Below are 22,925 nucleotides of genomic sequence, written 5' to 3' on the forward strand. Positions count from 1 at the left end.
AAATTCAACACCCATTTATGATAAAGGTGTTGGAGAGACTGGGGATACAAGGATCATACCTAAATATAATAAAAGCAATATACAGCAAGCCGACAGCTAACATCAAACTGAATGGAGAGAAACTCAAAGCCTTTCCACTAAAATCAGGAACGCGACAAGGCTGTCCACTCTCTCCATACCTCTTCAATATAGTGCTTGAAGTTCTAGCAATAGCAATAAGACAACATAAGGAGATCAAGGGGATTCGTATTGGAAAGGATGAAGTTAAACTTTCGTTATTTGCAGACGATATGATAGTTTACATAAGTGACCCCAAAAACTCTACCAAAGAACTCCTACAGCTGATAAACACCTTTAGTAACGTGGCAGGATACAAGATCAACTCCAAAAAATCAGTGGCCCTCCTATACACAAAGGATAAAGAAGCAGAGAGGGAAATCAGAGAAACATCACCTTTCATGATAGCCACAAATAGCATAAAATATCTTGGGGTAACTCTAACCAAGGAAGTGAAAGACCTATTTGACAAAAACTTTAAGTCTTTGAAGAAAGAAATTGAGGAGGATACCAGAAAATGGAAAGACCTCCCCTGCTCTTGGATTGGGAGAATCAACATAGTAAAAATGGCAATTCTACCAAAAGCAATTTATAGATTCAATGCAATCCCCATCAAAATCCCATCAAACTACTTCACAGACCTTGAGAGAACAATAATCAAGTTTATATGGCAAAACAAAAAAACCCAGGATAGCCAAAACAATCTTATACAATAAAAGAACTTCTGGAGGCATTACCATCCCTGACTTCAAACTCTATTATAGAGCTACAGTATTGAAAACAGCTTGGTATTGGCATAAGAACAGAGAAGTCGACCTATGGAATTGAACAGAAGACCCAGATATTAACCCACAAACTTATGAACACCTAATTTTCGACAAGGGAGCTAAAGGTATACAATGGAAGAAGGAAAGCATCTTTAACAAATGGTGCTGGCATAACTGGATGTCAACCTGTAAAAAAATGAAAGTAGATCCATATCTATCACCATGCACAAAAATCAAATCCAAATGGATTAAAGACATCAACATTAATCCGTCCACTTTGAACCTGATAGAAGAGAAAGTGGGAAGTAGTCTACAAGATATAGGCACAGGAGGCCTCTTCCTAAGTAGGACCCCAGCAGCACAGACAATAAGAGAAACAATGAATAAATGGGATCTACTGAAACTGAGAAGCTTCTGTAAAGCAAAGGACACTGTCAGTAGGACAAAAAGGCTGCCTTCTGACTGGGAGAAGATCTTCACCAACCCCTCATCAGACAAAGGTCTGATCTCCAAAATATACAAAGAACTCAAGAAACTAGACAATAAAACTCTAATTAACCCAATTAAAAAATGGGGTACTGAACTTAACAGAGAATTCACAACAGATGAACTTCGAATGGCCAGAAGACACTTAAGGTCATGCTCAACCTCCTTAGCGATCAGGGAAATGCAAATCAAAACCACTTTGAGATACCATCTTACACCTGTCAGAATAGCTAAAGTCAAAAACACCAATGATAGCCTATGCTTGAGAGGATGTGGGGTGAGGGGAACACTCATCCATTGTTGGTGGGAATGCAAACTTGTGCAGCCACTGTGGAAATCAGTGTGGCAGTTTCTCAGGAAACTGGGAGTCAACCTCCCTCAGGACCCAGCAATTCCACTCTTGGGAATATACCCTAAAGATTCCCTAACATACTATAAAAGCATTTGTTCTACTATGTTCATAGCAGCACTATTTGTAATAGCCAGAACCTGGAAACAGCCTAGGTGCCCCTCAATAGAAGAATGGTTAAAAAAGGTGTGGAACACATACACATTAGAGTTTTACTCAGCGGTAAAAAACAATGACATCTTGAATTTTGCATGCAAATGGATGGACATAGAAAACGCTTTACTGAGTGAGGTAAGCCAGACCCAAAAAGAGGAACACGGTATGTATTCACTCATAAGTGGATTCTAACCATAATTAAAGGTCTTTGAGCCTATTATTCGTGATCCTAGAGAAGCTAAATAAGAAGATGAACCTGATGAAGATTATTTAGCTATCCACCAGGAGGTAGGAAATGGACAAGAGTCCCAGGTAACCTCGGGTGCATGGGGGGGGGTGGGAGGGTTGATGGAAGGGGAGAGGGTTAGAGAGAAGGGAGTAGGGGAGGAATGGGGAAAGCTCGGTGGCCTGGGATGGGGGGGGGGAGGGAGGAAGGATGAATATGGGATCAGGGAAGAATATATTTCAACTAAGGGAGTCATTTTAGGGTTTACAGGAGACTTGATTATATATGGGATCCCAGGTCCAAGGAGAGATCCCCCAGATTGTTCTCTGGACAGAGGAGAGGGTGCCTGAATCGGCCGTGGCCCATAACCATACTGATGTATATTTTCCTTATCACCATAGATCCTTCATCTGGCAAAGGACGGCGATAAAGTCGGAGACCCACATTGGAGCACCGGACTGAGCCCCCCGAGGTCCAAATGAGGAGCAGAAGGAGGAAGAACATGAAAAACGAAATCAGTACTGCGAGGGATGCTATCACCCACTGATACAAGGAAACGGATCTAATGAGAGTTTACCAAGGCCAGTTGGACTGGGACTGAACGAGGACGTGATCTAACCAGATTCTCGGAATTTGGCCGGATTCTCTGAATGTGGCTGGCCCGAAGTCTTTCTGAAAAGCCAATGACTATGATACTGGGACCTGTTTCCTCTGCATATTCTGGATTTTGGGGATCCAGTCTGTTTGGATACTCACCTTTCTGGACCTGGAGGGAGGGGGGAGGAACTTGAACTTCCCACAGGGCAGGAAACCCTGACTGCCCTAAGGGAGGAAGAGGGAGGAGGAGAGGGAGTAGGGGGAGTGGGAGGGTGTTGGGAAGAGGGGCGGAATAAAAAAAATAAATAAAAAAAAGAAAAATAATTAAAAAAACCCAATTTTTAAAAAGTGCCTACTGAAATTGTTTTACTTTCAGGTGCCTGCTGTTGGAATTACAGTACATAGTTACCTATGATACTATATTTAAAATTAGTGTTTTGCTACTTCACATACAGTGTGAGATATAAATGTTTCCTACAGTAGGAAACATGCTTTAACAGGAATCTCACAAACCTTAAAAATGCTTTGTCTAGAAACACCTGGATGTTTTAAGAACACAGGCCCGTAGCCGTTTTACAGGCTACTCTATGGGAAATGGCTTTAACCTGACTAGGTTTTTAGATATTTGTTGTCTAATAGAGCAAACCACCTAGTATGTTTAAGAGACTGCTCTAATGGAAGAATAAAAAAATGTATTGGAAGTATTGGAGTGAGTTGAAAACAAAATAAAATGAAATTGAAAGGCCTTTGGAAATTGAAATATATTGAGAAGAAAATAGTCTAGGGTATATAATATGCTCATTGCTTCCTGTTACTTCTGGCAATGGCAATGGAATTACCCTTAAAATTGATTCTAGGCACATTCATAATTACTTGTTGAGCTTTTTAATTTAAGGTATGTCTTTAAACCCTAATATTTTTGAAATTTATAGCAGACCACACAGTGTAATATATTGATGAATTTATTTCAGAATAGAGGAATTAAATTATCTTAATAGATGTTTTCCTGGGTCTTTACTAATGATATCTATAAATAGATAATGCTAAGCATGTTAGCCCTGATTATCAGTATCACAGCATGCATTTAAAAGTTTCAGAATTGTCTATTAACATTTACTAATTTTAGTTGTTTGGAAGTCTATTTTTATAGATCCTGTTAATGAGCTACTTATTGAACAGCAAAGTTATCTTATATTCTCTTGTGAAGATTAGAAATATCCACCGGTTCATTAAAGTTTGGAGAATAGATTCACATGGAATACTAATTATAAATCCTTGATTTTGATGAAAAATTTCACAATCTTTATAAGATACATCTGAAACGTTTGCTGAAATTATTCACTGACCTCAGTTGCAACTGCCAGACTGTTTTAGTTTTGCCATCTAATTTTCTAGACACTCATGTTAGTTTGATCAAAAATGTCATTTGAATGTCATCCAAGCTGTTTACAGATACTGATATCCCACTAATGCTCAATGAGAAATTGGAATCCTCTTGAAAATGTCCTTTTCCAAATCACATTTCTGAACAACTGTCAATTATCTAGATGAAATGATAATGCCCTACACCAGTATGATTTTAAAATTACCCATGGGTGCTGTTTCATTGTTTGCAGAGTTATCTAAAGAACTAAGGCCATTTGTATGAGTCATTCAGACTAAATATTATCTCAACTTGAAGAAATATGCAATGTTAGTTTGAATTATAGGGGTTTGCCTCAGAGTTTTCTTTTCATATTGAACTTGTATGGTAGACTCTATAGGGTGAATTTGCACACTTTTCAGCATAGGGATCATGTACATCAAAGCTTGAAGGAAATTTTAAAAAATAATTCTTGGGGTTTGACATCATCACCATACTCCCTGTTTTATTTCCAGTTTAAGAGTCTGTTTCAGGCTTTCTCAGTCTTAGACCAGTTTGATGATGGTGTGCTGACATATGCAGTCTAAGTTGCTTAGCAACATTTTTGTCCTTCAGCCATGAGATTCTAAACATGAGGACCTCTCTACAGCTGAAACCCATGTCTTCAGATATAGCCAAATGTCACCTTTCCATGATAAGAGGACATCAGAACAGTAGTCACTGAGAACCACTGGTCTATATAGAACCTAAATGTTATGGGAAAGTGTACAGGACAGCTGAACACCAAAATAATTCTGGTAATGTCAAGTTCTGACATTAATTCTGGCAAGCCACACATATATCGTCTCACATCTCAGTGACTTGAATACCTAAACGAGGGATGAACAAGAAATAACCAACTAACATGGTTATGTGGACAGGAGAAAGCTCAGGAGGCCTCAACCACATCCAGAGAACTGCAGGGAACTAAGTAACAGAGAGTGGGAGAAATAGTGCTTCCCCAGGTAAAGCACACCAATTGGTTACTGAAGGACAAATGGAAGTGGCCTTGAAAATATACACATACAAGTACCCTTGTCCAGATTGAACAGGTGGTGTATTTACTGGTGTCGTAATACAGAGTTATTTGCAGTATACAGGATGATGTAAATTGTCTCCTTTTGCTCTAATGAAATCATTGTAGACCACAGTGAGTTGGTTTCAGTGGATGTTTGTAAAAGCATTTTAGCATTCTAGAAATGGGAAACCCTTTTCTTGATCCACAGCAAAAGAAATATGCTGCTCTCTTATTTGTTATTATTGAAGGAAAGTTTAACACAGCTTGATCTTCTAAATTTGATTGACTCTTATTGCATTGTGCATGTAATTTTATGTTTACTAAACAATTTTCTGTTAAGTATGAGGATGGGAAAGAGAATATAAATGAAAGAGTAATACTCATGAGTAATTTTAATTAAAAGTTCTAAAACTTTTGTAGGATAAACCAGAGGTCGGCCAAAGTCCCTGCTACGATGCCTATGAATGACAAGTACTCCAATGACAAGAATGACACAGTGCCCGAAGGCTGCAGTGGTGTGCACACAGCTTGGCAGCAACCAACAGCCTGAGGACTAGAATGAAGAGACATCCAACACAAAAGAACTCATGCCTAGAAATCTAACCAACTCTCCAGGTATGTTGTGATCTTGGAGGAGAACCAACACCTGACACAATACTAACCAGCAAACTCCTTACTATGTCCATAGTATTTGGTATTTCACCACAGATAAGTGTAGGCCTCGCCCCTCAGCAAGGAAACTTCTTTTTGCAACTGACAAAAAACAGTAATTGTGGAAAGGCAAAACCAATCAAAATGCATAGTTGTGGAACCCAGTCCAAAGAAGTCAGTTTACAGCTCACTTCCTGCACCTAAGATTCATGGAAATAGTGTGAGACACAGAGGAACAGAGAGTGTTTCTTATGAGTGTAGGGAGCAATTCATGGTCTCACCAACATGAATGACTGCCTAGGCAGATGAACAGATATGAACCAGTCCATAAGTTCTGTGGACAAGGAACACTCAGGAAGCCTCAACCTGTCCAAAGAACTACAGGCAACTAAGGAATGATGAGATCAGGAGACAATTTCTCCAAAGGGAGAGCACGCCAATCAGTTATACAATGGCAAACAGTCAGCTCTGAAAACACACACACACACACACACACATACATACACACACATACACACACACATACACACACACAAACACACACACACATAAACACACACATACACACACACAAACACACACACACAAACACACACACATACACACACACATACACACACACACACACACACACACACACACACACACACACACACGTACTCACAATGGAAAGAGAGGCCATGAAAATGAGAGAGATTAAGGAGATACGGGAGGACTGTGAGGGAGCAATGGGAAGAAGAAATGATATAACTTTATTTCAACACAAAATAAAAATTGAATTTAAAAATTCCTTCATGATTTGATATGCATGATAGCTATGCAAATGTGTAACCAAAAGAGATACTGAAAGGACATAAATAAATAGGGTGGTTTTACAATAAAGAACTTGTTTGGTAAGCTCCTGGACTGGCCTGCACAGCATACTTTGCAGTGCCGGGTCTGGAGAAGCAATGGTAGTGTTCCTCTCTCTGTTCCTCCCTTATCCTACAGCCCTGCCTCTCCTGCAGATAGTCCCGACTCAGACTTCTAGTTCTTACTCAATGATTAACTGCAAACCAATGGATAACATTTAATTACTTTGAAAACATAAATACATGCAATATATTTATGATAAACAATATGTTGTGTAACCTTGATTTTGAGCTTTTAGAAATTATATTTTATTTTTGTAAGGATTACTTTGAAACCAAGAAAATCATAAAAGGAATTTTAGGAGTTGTTCTTGTTTCACAAGTTCTTTAGTAGTGACTATTTCCTTGCATCTCTATATTGCTTCTTTTTTTACTTTTCACTTTGGTATAGTTTGAGTTCATCAAGACAAATTGAGTATATACATACTATTCTTAATATGTTTGCACTTTTTTCTACAGAAATTTGTTCAATTATTTTATGATGAAAAGTAATCTTAAGAAATATATAGAAATATGTTATTTTCTTTAACATTTTATGTATTAACTTACATTTTAACTTTTTGTGTGTATGCCTATGTGTATGTATGCTGTGTGTGTGTGTGTGTTTGTACACATATATGTGTAAACATATGGAGTGCACACATGAAGATCAGAGAAAAACTTGAGGACACAGCTGTTTCTGAGGCCTCTGAGAATGGAACTCAGGTTGTCAAGCTTGTGTGGTAAATCTGATGAGGCATTTTGCCTTCTCTTGAATATATTTGAAAATATTTTAATGAGTATGTTGACAGGATTAGTTATCACAAAATATCTAGAAAAGGTTCAAGCTTTCCCTCTCTACTTCTCTTCTGCTCATACACATACATGGAATACCTTCTTTTTAAACCTAATCTAGCTCATGGGGGTAGTAGCTGAGGTCATTGAAGGTGAATATGACTATTGAGGAACAATGCAAAATTCAACACAGAGCATAAAATTACTCTGTGCATTTATTGTCAACATATAAAGTAAAATTTCTGTTTAAATATAACTACAAAATGTTGAACTATCACTGGCCAAATGTTGAGCATTTCAGAAGTAAAAATGTGTAAATCAAGTGTTATTGATGTGGAAAACATGAGACCACAGAGTATTAACACTCCCTGAGTGACAACTTTAAATAACTCTCTAAATTGGCCTGTTGCCACTGGGTTAATAACAGCTCCATAACTATGGATGGGTAATTTTACAGCCTTGCCACGTTCTGTCTGCAGCATTTAATGTGATTTCTGTTTTAGGGCTCTGATCTCCTGGCTGTGAATATGTAATGTGGATGCATAAAGAGATTTTAACAAAAGTATAAAATAGTATGTGGCAAATTGGAAGATTCATTGGGGAGGGTTGGGAGTCATACAGATTGTTAATGGTTCTAAAAATAGTTTCCATTCAGCTAATTTATTCCTTGACTTGTTTTTCAAGACAGCTTAACGTGTAATCATTTCTCAAGGTCTGTTTTTCTAAAATATTAGTGTTAAAAATAGGGTAGATAATTTCTCTTTTTGGTTCCAACTTGGAAACATTTTCAGGCTAACTAAAAGATAAATATAGATTATGCTAGCAAAGGGCATTAGGAGAAGTCTTCCTTTCTTCCTTCCTTCTTTTCTTTCCTCCTTCCCTCCATCTCTCCCTCCCTCCCTCCCTCCCTCCCTCCCTCCCTCCCTCCCTCCCTCCCTCCCTCTCTCGCTCCCTTCCTTCCTTTCTTCCTTTCTGTTTGGTGTGAATAATCAGACACACCTCTCAGGACAGTTGGAAACACTCTGCAGATAGTCTTTTTTGTTGACTGGACTTTTGTAGTTATAGATTCGTTGTTTCAGTTTTAGATTTCTAATGCCCCATGTTGTATTTATTTGTACCAACAAGACATTAGTTTAATCATATTATACAAGGCAGGTTTTATATGTGTATGTGTGTATCTATGTATGTGGGTGCTTCATGTGTGGCAGTGCTTAAGAAATCAAAAGAAGTCATAGCATTACTTGGACACGCAGTCACAGGAGGTCGTGAGCCACCCCGTGTGAATGCTGGCAATTGAACTCCTGGCCCCTAGAAGACCACCAAGTTCTCTTAACCATTCCTCTATCCCTCTGAGTTTTTTATGCAACAATTGTGCTTAATATATACCAAGTTTTTTGCATATTGCCCATAGTTCATCTTATTCCTTTATAATTTTATATCATAAATGTCATGTTATTCCCATTTGTTTTTAAAAATGGAAAAAATGAGGCTCAGTATGGTAGATAACCCACAGTCACAAAATTAACAATAAACAAAGGCAAGGTTTCATTTTGTGTCTATTCCTTCAGGCTATTGCTCATATTCACACTGTGATTAAGTAGTCAGGAAATCAATTTAAGGAATTATGAGTTGTATGGGAGCGGGGGCTGTCATAGTATTAGAATCTTTGCTTAAAATATGTATAACCCATACCATGTGAGCCAAACGATGATAAAGATTAATGCTCAGAACTTGACTCCCTGGAGTATTAGCTCACAAGTGTGTGGGAACGTAGTGGGGACCGGGCTAGTCTCCACATCCACTCTGTTACTCCTCCACTGTTAAGCGATGCACAATTTGAGGGATTTAGTGAAGTTCCAGGGGTAGAAACTGATTTATTTGAGTGATTTTTTTGTAACCCTCCCTAGAATTACAAGTATAATTGTTTTAGGCTCCAAAGCCTAATTTAAAAGTCTGAAAGATTCCCTAGAGGGAAGTGTTATGTAGCCACCATACTAATAAAATCAAATAGAAAATATTGATAGTCCAGTACAGGGCAGAGCTCCACAGTGAGATCGAGACATGCTAGGGCTCATCTGAGGTCAGTTGATGCTTGTATGTGAGAAATAAGTGTGAGACACTTATTTGAAATAAGTGTTCAATGACAATATCTTAGATGAAAGAACTTCTATCAATTGCTCATTAATGCCTTTCAGAATATCAAACACATCTTAATAATGGTGAACTAAAGATCATAAGACTTTGGCTCTGTGCTATGGATCATTCAAAGAGATTTACATTAATCACTCACAGAAAGTTAAAACTTAAGAATTCTTCTTAGTCCCATTTTACAGAGGAAGAAATGGCCGAGCTATGTGTCCAGGGTTCAAAGGAAGCATGAGGAGAGTTGAGGCTTAGCAGCAAGTTGTGTGGATGTACAGTATCTGCTCCCAGATCCTCACATGAGTGCAGTGGCAATGCTGTGTGCTAGTTTTACATCAGCACACTGACATTTCTCTTGTAGACCAGGCTACAAGTTAGATGTAATAAGGCAGACTCAGTTTCCAACTTCGTGTTTGGGTCTACTTCTCCTGAACAGCATCCTGATTGACCTGTGAGGATCTGAAGACCGACAGCAGTCTCAAAGTTTAGGATAGACATCTATACTGTGTCCTTTAATCATATAAGATCTTGTCCCTTGACCACCTCAGTTCTGTGTCAGTCAAGATTTTTTTGACACTGACTGCTTCCACCCTGATATTTGAAATGAACAAGCTTGTGTTATTTACCCTTCATCTATCCTTTCTTTCTTAGTGAAACCATTATTTAAAGGAAATCTTAATCTCAGTGCCAAATGGTATGTTTCTCTTAATCATAGTAGTAATCTTCAAGTAAACCTGACACTCTTTGTCAAATATCTGCATGCATGCCAGTCTCAGAGTATAGAGGTAGAAGGTTATGGCAGCAGGAGCTGGAAGTGTGGGGCTCCTGATGTCCCTATGTACGAAAGGGCAAGATTGTAGTATATGGGTAGTAAGGTGCACCAGGTGCCAGCTGCCTTATGCTGGTTTCAAATATAGGATAAAAAGAAACCCAGGAAGAAAGACAGAAACACAGGCAAGAAAAGGAGGGACGTGAGAAAGGGAAGGAATGAAAAGATGTAAAGGAACCAGGTCAACATATCTTTGTTATTTTCTAAATACTCATCCCTCTTCCTATCCCTTTTTAGAAAATACCAGTCAGAATCACACAAGAAAAAAATTCTAAGACACGTAGCTCTAATTTGCTAAAGTTGTAGAGGCATCATTATCTTCAGCACTTACCTTTGGCTTCTTTTAAGACTTGTCTCCAAGATTGCTTTAATGGAAGTGCAAATATAATTTTATTGGCATCTAAAATCAAATGAGATGAAAAAATCCCATGTGTTACCATTCTTTTCCTTTAAATATTAAAACTTTAAAAGATGCTTAAGATTACAGCCTGGTAAACTTACTCTTCTTTTCAAGAAAAGAAGTATTAAAATTTTAATTTGTGTTTTAGCTTATTTTGTGTTTCAACAAATGAGTTATAGCTCAAGAAACAAGAGAGGCAGTTGATATAGCACACGAGTCTCCTAAGTAAATGGTACAAATTTCCCATTTTTAGGTTTGTTTAATGTTGTGTGTTTTCTTGAAAATGGAACCCAGTGTTGCACATGTTGGTCAAATACCCTCCCTGAGCCATACTGTACTTCTTCGCAGTAATGCTAATGAGAGTCCGCACAAAGGAAATTAGAGACATTCCATATCTGTCTTTACATCAAGCTTGTTACTGCTTTTGAAAGAGAGTTGAAAGATTAAGAAAATCATTTAGGTAATAATTCATTTGACCATCAAATTCTTTTCTAATTTTTTTTTAAGTATGCAAGTCCTTCTTCTCCAGGCTCACAACTCTATCTGCTTTTCTGGAGTCCAGGCTGTTTCTAGGTACCCAAGGTTAGACACTGCCCACTGCCAGCTGATGCTCTGTAAAACTGACCCAATGGCCCCCAACTGCACCCTCTCCCCTGTCTTCCATATTCCCAGCCACAACTTTGGTAGAAAACTTCTGCTTTCCTCAAGGGGCCATGTGGTACTAGGAATTCCAGAGACCAAGCAGGTATGCAGTACCCCAGTGACCACAGAGATATTTGGAACTTTAGAGGCAAAGTTGGCATCCAAATCCATGGAGGTCTTGCAGGTTATAAAAATCCCAATGACAACATCCTACTGGACTGGAAGACTGCATAGTTTCAGTGCCCCAGGCCACTTACGCCAGAAAACCAGAAAGAAAACAGAAGCCAAAAAACAAAACACACATTCAACAAAGACAAACTCAGGAATCAATACCTAGATCCATAATCATCTCAAATCCAGATGACTCAACACTAGTCTAAGAACACAATCAAAACAGAAAGATATGGCACCAGCAGTGCCCAGCTACCCTACAACAGCAAGGCCTAAACATCCCATACAGCTGAAGCGCAAGAAAATAACCTTGAAAATGATTTTATGAAGATGATAGAGGTCCTTAAAGAGGAAATGAAAAAATTTCCTTAAAGAAATTGAGGAAAAGACACACAAGAAAATGGAAGAAATCAAGAAATCCAATAAAGAATAATGGGAAAGCTAAGAAAAACAAACAGGTGAAGGAGACTGGTCAAGACCTGGAAATGGAAACAGAAACAATAAAGAAAACAAATCGAGGGAATTCTGGAAATGAAAAATCTGGGTAATTGAATAGGAACTACAGATACAAACATCATCCAATAGAGTACCAGAGATGGAAGGGAAAATCTCAGGCATTAAAGATAAAATAGAAAAATAGATTCATCAGTGAAAGAAAATGTTAAATCTAAAAAATTTGGAACATGAACTATCCAGGAAATCTGGGACATGGTGAAAAAAAACCCAATAACAACAATAAAAAATCCAATCAAGCCTAAGAATATAGGAATAGACGGAGAAGAATCCTAACTCAAAAGCACAGAAAATACATTCAACAAAATCATAGGAGAAAAATGTCCTAACCTAAACAAGGACATGCCTATAAAGGCACATGAAGCTTACAGAACATCAAATAGATTGGACCAGAAAAACATCACATCATCACCACATAACAGTCAAAATACTAAACATACAGAACAAAGAAAGAACATTTAAAGCTGCAAAGGAAAAAAGGACAAATAACATACAAAGGCAGAGCTGTTAGAGTTACACCTGACTTCTCAATGGAGACTCTAAAAGACAGAAGGGCCTGGACAGATGTCCAGGAGACTCTAAGAGACCAAATATGCCAGCCAAGACTACTATACCCAGCAAAACTTTCAATCACCATGGATGGAGAAAACAAGATATTTCATGGCAAAGTCAAATTTAAACAATATCTATCCACAAATCCAGACCTACTGACGATACCAGAAGGAATGTTCCAAACCAAGGAGGTTAACTACACCCATTAAAACAAGGCAATAAATAATCTCACACCAAAAAACCCAAAGAAAGGACACACACACATGCACACGCTGCCGCCACCGCCACCACCACCACCACCACCACTAACAACACTAAAATAACAAGAATTAACAAATTAAAAATTCTTGGTCATAACTAATAGTTGCTCAGTGCCTTAAGGCCTAGGTATATGGAGGACAATTATAGTTCCAGACTCTTTCAGGGGGCAGGCAGAGATCAACCTCAATCCTGTGATACCAGACAATCAGATATTATTAGGGTGAATATATGGTAGGGAAATGAGAGAGATGGAGGCAGAAAAGTTCATTGCTGGGTAGAGAGTCATATCTGAAGAGTTGAAGGTAGTAAGGAACCAGCTGTCATGGGTGGTCTACTTGTCACTTGGGGCCATGGTCATGGGCTTCTGCCAAGGGCCATATCTGAGTCCATGACCCTTCAGCAGCCAGACTATGTATTGATGTCAGTGGCTCCTGTTGCCATAGAGGGCTATGCAGAGGCTCATTGTCCAGGCTGACACCTGAGGCTGTGTTGGTGTTTGAGGGTCATGAAATCAGTATAGATCTGGGTTGCACATGCTGTCACCTGGGGCCATGGTGACATCTGGACCTGAATTATGACCTATGGCCATGTCTGTGTCTATGGCCTTACTGCAGTCAGGTCTACACTGATGTTCATGACTATGGTTACCATTGAAGGCTACCAACCAGATACAGGGGTGAGTTAGCTAGGCAATGCTGGAGAGCTCACCCTGGTGGTGGTGATGAGGGAAACCTGGTAGGATGACCAACCCAGCTATACCACTGAGGCCCAGAACTAGGACTATGAATTGGTCCATTCCAACATCCACCTCACTTCTAAATTGTTGGAACATGTGAAGTGGTCAGACCTGTAGATCCAAAGCTACAGGATCTTCCTGACACAAGGTAACAAGAAGATATCCAAGAAGATACCCAGTGAATGCTCAGTATCAAAGGTGTAGCAGAAACCAGAGGCCTCAAACCAGACTAAAAACTCATGGCAATGAATACTTACAAGTAAAGATGTATGGGTTAAAGGGTATACTGTGCGACTTACTCTGTCACACTGCAGCTTCCATGCTAACATTTTTTTTGAATGTTAGTTTGGTTGTTTTTGTTTTATGGTTTTTCTTGTTTGTTTTTATTTTAACTTCTGTTTTGTTTTGTGAGGATAGGTTGCAAGATCAGAGAGATGAAGGGATGAGGAGATGGATAGAATCAGGATGCATGATGTGCAACACATAAAGAATCAATAAAAACAAAAGAGACCTCCTACCAAAATTAATCAAAAAAGATGGAGAAGGTCATTTTATACTCATCAAAGAAAAAATTTACCAAGAGGATATTGAAATTCTAAACAGCTATGCCCCAAACACCAGGACAATCACATTTGTAAAAGAACTGTTACTAAAGCTTAAATAACACACCACAGCTCACACATTAATTGTGGGAGAGTTCAGTATCCCACTCTCACCAATGGACAGATAATCCAGACAAAAGATAAACAGATAAATAATGAAACTAGCAGACATTATATGACCCAAATGGACCTAACAGATATCTGTAGAACAATTTACCCCAAAACAAAAGAATATACCCTCTTCTTAGCACCTTACAGAACATCTTCAAAAAGTTGACCATATACTTTCTTACAAAGCAAGTCCCAACAGATCCAAGGAAGTTGGAATAACCCCCTGCTGTACCTTATCAGAACACCATGGATAAAGCTCAATTTCAACAACAGAAAAGCTACAGACTAATGGAAACTGAATAACTCTGTACTGAATCATCAGGGTAAAGAAAGAAATAAAAAGAGAAGTTAAAGATTTCCTAAAATTCAATGAAAATGATTGCAAGACATACCCAAGTGTATGGAACATAACGGAAGTGGTGCTAGGAGAAAAGCTCAGAGCACTAAGCTAAAATTATACAATGAAAAAGCATCTCCAACAAATGGTGCTGGCATAATGGGATGCCGGCATGTAGAAGAATGCAAATAGATTCATATCTATTGTCCTGCACAAAACTCAAGCCCAAGTGGATCAGAGACTTCAAAATAAAACCAGACATACAGAACCTGACAGAAGAGAAAGTGGGGAATAGCCTTGAATATATTGGCACAGGAGACAACTTTCTCAATAGAGCACCAGTAGAGTAGTGACTAAGATCAACTATAAATAAGTGGGACCTCATGAAACTGAAAACATCTTATAAGGCAAAGGACACTGCCAAAAGGACAAAATGGCAGCCTACAGAATGGGAAAATACCTTCACCAACCCACATCTGACAGTGGGTTGACTGCCAAAGATAAAGAACTCAAGAAACTAGACACTAACAAACCAAATAATCTAATTAAAAATTGAGGTATAAATCTAAACAGAGAATTATCAAAAGAGGAATCACAAATGGCCAAGAAACTCTTATAGAAATATTCAACATCCTTAGCCATCTGGGAAATGCAAACCAAACTACTCTGAGATTCCATCTTATCCCCATCAGAATGGTTCAGATAAAAAACACAAGTGACACCCCATGATGCTGAGGATGTGACACAAGGGGAATACTTCTCCGTTACTGGTGGGAGTTCAAGCTTGAATAGACACTATGAAAATCAATATGACAGTTTCTCAGAAAATTGATAATCAACCTACCTCAAGACCCAGCCATACCATTCCTGGAGATAAGCCCAAAGGACACTCACATGTCACAAAGATACTTGCTCAGCTAGGTTCATAGGAGTTTTATTCATAGAGCCTAGAAATTGCAAACAACCTACCCATCCATCAACATTTACATAATGGAGTATTACTCAGCTGTTAAAAATGACATCATGAAATTTGCAGGCAAATGGATTGAACTAGAAAAGATCATCCTGAATGAGATAACTCAGACTCAGAAAGACAAGCATGGTATGCTCCCACTTAGAAATAGATATTAGCCATAAAATAAAGGATAACTGTGCTACAGTCCATAGACCCAAAAGAAGCTAAAAAGGAAGGCTAAAGGTGGGAGACACCTGAATCTCAAAGGTGAATGAAAGCAGTTCTGAATAAGGGGTTGGCATGGGGACAGGAGGGATCAGGTGATGGGAAGATGGAGAAAGAGAGTACTGGGAGAGAGAACTCAAGTCAGGGGCATCTTTGGGATTAGCTAGAAATGTAGGGCAATGAAAATTTCAAGAAATCATTAAGGGTGACTCTAGATATGGTGTATAACTAGAGCATAGACTCCTAGGAATGGGGTATATGGAGCCTGAACTTGCCACATGTTTTAACCAGGCAGGACTTACAAGTGGAGGGCTTGGGACCCCAACCCAGTCACAAAACCTGTGATTTACAATTTGCCTTGTATACAAAGCAATTTTTTTTACTGGGGTAAAGATGGTATAGAAACAATGGGAGTGACAAACTCTCATTGAAAATGGGTCCAGATTTAAACCCATACTATGAGAGGGACCCCACCCTTGACAGTGCCTGGAGGACCAGACCACCGAAGCTAGATAGCCTAGAGATCTAGGGTAGAACCAAACATGTCAATGAAATGATTCCTGAAGGTATTCTGCTATACTCATAGATTGTTGCTATCCCAGTTGTCATCAGAGAATCTTCACACATTAACGGATGGAAACATGAAGAGATTCACAGCCAAACATTAGGTGGAGCTTGGATAATTTTGAGTAAGAGGGGAAGGAGGATTGTAGGAGCCATAGTGACAAAGGACACCACAAGAAAAACCACAGAATCAACTAGCATGGTCTCATAGGCTCACGGAGAACTTAACTGCCAACCAGAGAACTTTAATGGGGCTGACCTAGGCCCTCTGCATATATTATAGTTGTGTAGCTTTGCCTTCTTGTGGGACTTCTAACAGTAGGAACAGGGGATGTCTCTCACTGTGTTTCCTGTTTTTGGAACCCTTCCCTTCTACTAGGTTTCCTTGTGAAGCCTTAATAGGAGATGAGGTGCTTAGTCTTCCTGTAGCTTGGTTTGCCATAGTTGGCTGATAATAAGGGAGGCCTGCCCATTTCTGAAGAGAAAGGAGGAGGAATGTATTAGAAGAAGAATGGCAGAGGTTGGAGGGAATGAATGGGAAGAAAGAATGAAGGGAGGGGAAACTGTGAAGGGGCTGGAAAAATTAATTAATTTAATAAATATGTGTACAAGTGTTTTGCCTGAATGTATGACTGTGCATTACTTGCATGCCCCATGCCCACAGAGGCCAGAAAAGGGCATCAGATTCTCTGGAACTTATTGCGTGATATTTGTGCACTATGTGAAGATGTATTGTTATGGTTGGTTTAAAAAAAGAACTAAATGTCCAATAGCTGGTCAGTAGTGATAGGCAGACCTTCTGGACAAAGAGATGAAATGGAGATTAATTTAGGCACAAGAGGAAGTGCCATTGCAACAGACACACAGAATGAGAGAGAGGTAAAAGTCATATAAACAAAGGTAAAATATAGGTTAATAAAAATATAGGTTAATTTAAGTTATAAGAGCTAGTTGGACAAGCCTAAGCTAATGGTCAAGCTTTGATAATTAGTCGGTCTCTATGTCATTACTTGTGAGCTGGCAACTGATGAAAAAAGTTGCTACACATGACACCTAATGTCTGGCTACATATATCCACATAAGGCCGGAGAGCTAAAAAAAAGTTCAAAACACAGAATCAAATGTGACTTCTTGGAATGGCTACCTGGAGACTGAGATCTCTTGGATAGGCTTGGCATGCAGAGATTGACTGTGGGTTGGAGCCAGCTGCCAGTGCCATGCACTGGTGCCATGTACCAAGCTGAGCCACACCAACAGCTGACATGACACAGCAGTTTAAGATCTGTCTCCTGTGATCAGAGAATGCTGCAGGTACTTAGTAAAGCCAGGTCCAGACACATAGAAACTCTAAATGGTTTGATATGTTTAAAACAATGCACAGAGGCTTAAAAAAGAAAAGAAAACAGGTGTGGCTAGTCATAGAAAATATAGTATATAAACAATAAGTTAAAACCTTTAATGGTAGAATAAACTATTGAAAACAGATGGCCCAGGTGATCTAGCCTCTCACAGTGCCTCTGTTGCAGCTTCCTCTGAGTTCTACATCCAGAACAGCTTCAAGGCTGCTGGCTGAGATGGCTCAGCCTCACAGGCTATTCCAGTCACGACTACAGATAAGCTTTGTGCTTTCTCATTGCACAGAATCTGGGAAACAAATGTATGGCAGCTTTCCCATGACTTGACCATTATCTCAGTTTTCTCAGGTTTTCTGAAGATTGCATCACCCCAGACAACAGGAAGCATAGAACATGGCACTCACATTCCCAAGAGGTGGGATGGGCTGTTTATGGTCATTTGATGGGTCATAGGAGTCTGTCATTGTTTAGGGGGTTGATTACATGTTGTTATTAGTAATGGTCAGGGAAGAAGCCAAACGAAGGAAATTACATTTGGGGATTTCTTTCTTAAGGGGAAAAGGGGAGTATAGAATAGAAATGATGAGATAAAAGGGTAGATTGCTGAGTCTACTTTTGAATAACCATTAGTCTCAAATATTTTACATTGGAATGGAATTTTGTGTATTGATACAAATTTAAAGTTATTTTTGCTATACTGTAGATATGCTTCTATTCTTGTTTAAGTTATTGTACTTATGCAGATCATTTAAAATGTAATGTAAAGTTTTAGTCCTCTAAATCAAACTTACAGTCATATTAAGTATTTTTTTAGGGCATATAGAGGTACATACTAGACAGAGAGATGATCTTCAATCACTTCAAAGTCCCACAGAATAGGGCATTTAAATTGTTTGGCACAAGGTTTTTCTTTACTTTTTAAAAAAATTGTTTAAAAATTTATTTATTTTTTTTTATCATTTTACATGCCAAATCCAGTTCCCAATCCTTCCCTTCCTCCTGCTCCCTCCACCTTTCCCCCTTTCCAACCTTCCAATCCATTCCCATCCACCCCTCAGAGAGGGTACGGTTTCCCATGTGGAGTCAGCAAAGTCTTTCACATTGCTTTGAGGCCGAACCAAGGCCCTCCCCATTACTTCTATGCTGAGCAAGGTATCCCTCCAGAGAGAATGTGTTGCATATGCTGGATTTTGGGGATCCAGTCTGTTTGGACGCTCGCCTTCCTGGACCTGGAGGGAGGGGGAGGGAGCTGGAGCTTCCCACAGGGCAGGAAACCCTGACTGCCCTGGGGGACGGAGGGGAAGGAGGGGGGAGTGGGGGGAGTGGGAGGGTGTTGGGAGGGGGGGCGGAAATGGAAACTTTTATAATTTAATAAAATTTACTAAAAAAAAAAAGTCAGAACAAGCAGTAGGGATAAATCCTGGTCTCACTGTCCCAGCCATACATCTGCTACTCACATTCAGAGGGCCTAGTTTGGTCTTCTAAATGGTGTGGTTGGGGTTGTCTGTGATGTGGTGATCAATGTTCCAGGTGCCAGTGGATCCAAGGCTCAGATGGTTGCTCCTCATGGTTCAGTCAGTGCCATGATTCCCATCATTCCGTTGGTCACTCTATGTTCTTGGAGGTCACTCAGTGCTCCTGGGATTTGCTCCACTCCTATGGAGTTGTCTCAGGCCTGTTCTGGCTTAGGTTGCTGTCTCAGACCTGTTTCTGTAAATGTCCCTGGTCTGAATCCACTCCTGCAAAGGTCTCTGGCTCTGATCTACTCCCTTGGAGGTCCCAGACTCAGGTGTGCCAGGACCTGCAGAGGTACTAGCCTAGGTCTACTCCCTCAGAGGTCCCAGTCTCATGCCTGGATCTGCAGAGGTCTTTGGTTCCTGTCTACTCCCTCGGAGGTCCCAGACAGACGCCTGGATCCACAGGGGTCCTGGATCAGGTCTACTCCCTCGAAGGTCCTAGACTCATGCCTGGAATGCAGAGGTCTCTGGCTCCAGTCCACTCCCTCACCAGTTGTTCCTCTGTACCTGCTCCTGTGGAATTCGCTGTCTCAAATCTGCTCCAGCCTAGGTCACTGGCTCAGTCCTGCTCCCATGAAGTTCACTGACTCAGGCCTGCTCTGGCCCAGGTCACTGACTCAGTCCTGCTTCTGGAAATGTCCCTGGTCTGGATCCGCTCCTGCACCCATGGAGCTCGCTGCCTCAGGCCTGCTTCAGCCTAGGTTACTGGCTTAGTCCTGCTCCTGTGGAGTTTGCTGTCTCAGGCCAGCTCCAGCCTAGGTCTCTGGCTCCAAAGAAACAATCTTAAATATTTGTTTGTACTAGAAATTGTATGTTGAATTGTAATAAATTTAATAAAAGTGTGTTTTTTACTTGCTGACTTGGTTATATACTTATTTTGCCATTTGCAGTTAGGGTAATACTTATTTTCAGCAACTTTTATTTCATATATAGAATGTGTAACATGTGTACACATATATGTACTTATTTTTCCTCATTGCTGTGACATAATGCCTGGCAATAGCAACTAAGGAAAGATAAGGTTTGTTTTGACTCACAGTTGGGAGGTCTCTTGAGCTGTGGTAGCAGGGCTGTGTGGTAGTTGGTCACACAGTATCTGCAGTAGGAGAGTGGAGGCAGATTAAGTCTTGTAAAATCAGTGTGAAAGAAAATGTGTTGTGTCCTTCAGGCTGCCTTGGATCACAGAATGTGAAAAAAAGAAGACTGGGTGGGAAGGTCCATTAATGCTCTCTTTCAGGGATGCTTGTTCTTTATGAAGAGTTTGCCTAATACCCATGGTAAAGGAAAGTAAAGAATGTGAATTAATATATTCTTAGTGTACTTGTATGGTGATGTTGTAAAAGAAAATATTTCTAAATATTTGCCTTTTGAGCACAATTCATTGTATCTATTCCAAAAATATGTGTTATGGATTCTATTGTAAGGATTCTATTATAACCTAGTCACTGACATTAAAAACTATGTTTGTCACAATGGAGCAATTCCTATGTTAATCATCAGTTCCCACTTATGATGAGTTACATGGCCACTCTATGTTGGGCCCAATGTGTGCATTATCTTGTTACACAATCACTGTGACACATCACAATGGATGCTATTAACCTCATCCTGCCATGAGAAAATCTAAGTGTTGGGAAGATAAGAGTTGCTTTGACACTCTAGACCTTGCTGGGTTGGCAAGAGCAGGATTTGAACTCATGTTCTTAACTATCATGATCTACAATGGTGAATAAATAGAGTGGGCAGAAATACTTTTCCACTCACATGACCATTGAATTCCACTTGGTGCACAAAGTGGAATATCATAAGATAGAATTTATGTTGTAATACACTCATCAGCTGCATCCATGAAGTCTCTAAGACATATCACTGGTTCCTTATTTTGTTTTAAGGAGTATATAACCAAGGTGCAAGTGTATGCCTCCTCTGATGAACTCTGATGAACTCCTCTGATGAATATATATATATATATATATATGGTAATAAAATTTATTTTAAGAGAATCTGCTGAATATCTTTAGTAATTGCCTTTACTAAAATTCAAAGGATTTCAAACATTATAGCTTAGTAAAAGGAGTGATAATGTTTTAATGGGCACCTGTGGTTATGAAATAAAGAAATAGTCTAATCAATAGACAATATTCTGATATAGCAGAACAAATGACTTTAGTCTCATTTGAAGTCTGCAGTAGAAATGATGGAGAAAGTATTGCAGCTTTTTTGCAGAATAGACACAATGATCTTATAAATGATTTATAGATAGAGCTGGAACGCTGTAGCAATGTGAGTTAATGTGACTGTAGATATCTGCTATTTAAAGAACAACATCCAATTGTAGTATAAAAAAGTCATGTGGTAATAAATCAGACAGTAAATTGTTTGTTGGACTAGATTAGGCATGGTTATGGCTTTCTGATGTCTTGTCTTTTCATCGATATCATTGGACTGTTGAGCAGTGTGGGCCTTTGCTGGTGGTATAAATAAAAAGTATTATATTGCTGTGAAATATTATTTTAAGGTGTTTTACTTTTGTTTATGCTGTGGAACATTTGTTTAATGATGTAAAGATGTGGTGCTTTTGTTTATGCTGCATTTGTTTAACTCTCTGAAGCTGTCATTCTTTCTCGGTCTAAAACACCTGATGGTCCTAATAAAGAGCAAACCAATAGCAAGGCAGCAGCAGGGTTAGGTGGGGCTAGCAGGCACAGAGAATAAATAGAAGGAAAAACATGGAAGAAGAGGAGCAAGAGAACAAGGAGATGAGGATGCTAGGGGCCAGACACTAAACCCTCCCCCTATCAGCCATGGAGTAATAGTGAAAGTAAGAAATACAGAAGTAAGAAAAGGCAAAAGGTAGATGGGATAACTTAAGAAAAGCTGGCTAGAAGCAAGCCGAGCTAAGTTTGGGAATTCATAACTAAGAATAAGTGTCCATGTGTGATATTTTTGGGAGCTGGGTGGTGGGCCCACCAAAAAGCCAAAAGAGTAAAACATCACACAACAGATTATGGGTTTATAATGATTTTCCTTTTGCGTGAGTTTTGTTTACAATAGTAAATGCTATACTCAGTAGTCAGAAGCATCATGTCCGATGAAGAATACATAGGAGTGGCCAACATAATAGAAACTAGAAGGATAAACAGCACAGCCATATTCTCTTCCTGTGTGCCCACTGTGTTGGCATACACTTACAGTTTATTTATCTTTCCATGATTTATGTCTTAGTGTCTACATTAGCTCTTTATGGTCATTTTTAGTTAAAACAGGTGTGAATTGAATCCTGCACTGGCGAACTTTGACAACCGATCTAATGAACACCCCGGCTACTCTAGTGGGTCGGTAAGTACAACTTTGGATAGTTGGGGTCTCAGCCCCACTGTCTCTCAATGTCAACCACCAGCATTTATCTCATTCCTTAGAATGACAAGAGAGTAACCCTGTACTGAGTGTCTTCTGGGGTTGAGTGTCTGCTAAGGGCCAAGTTTTGCAGGGATGAGGCATGGCTCAGTGGCATACTTACCCAGCATCTATTAGGTCCCAGGTTTGATCCCCAAGAGAACTTGAAAGTCTTAACAGTTGAGTCAAAGAAATCTTTGTAGTATTAAACAAGTAAGGTTAT

This window comes from Myodes glareolus, chromosome 16 (genome assembly GCF_982192425.1).
Source record: "Myodes glareolus chromosome 16, mMyoGla1.1, whole genome shotgun sequence".
NCBI lineage: Eukaryota > Metazoa > Chordata > Mammalia > Rodentia > Cricetidae > Myodes > Myodes glareolus.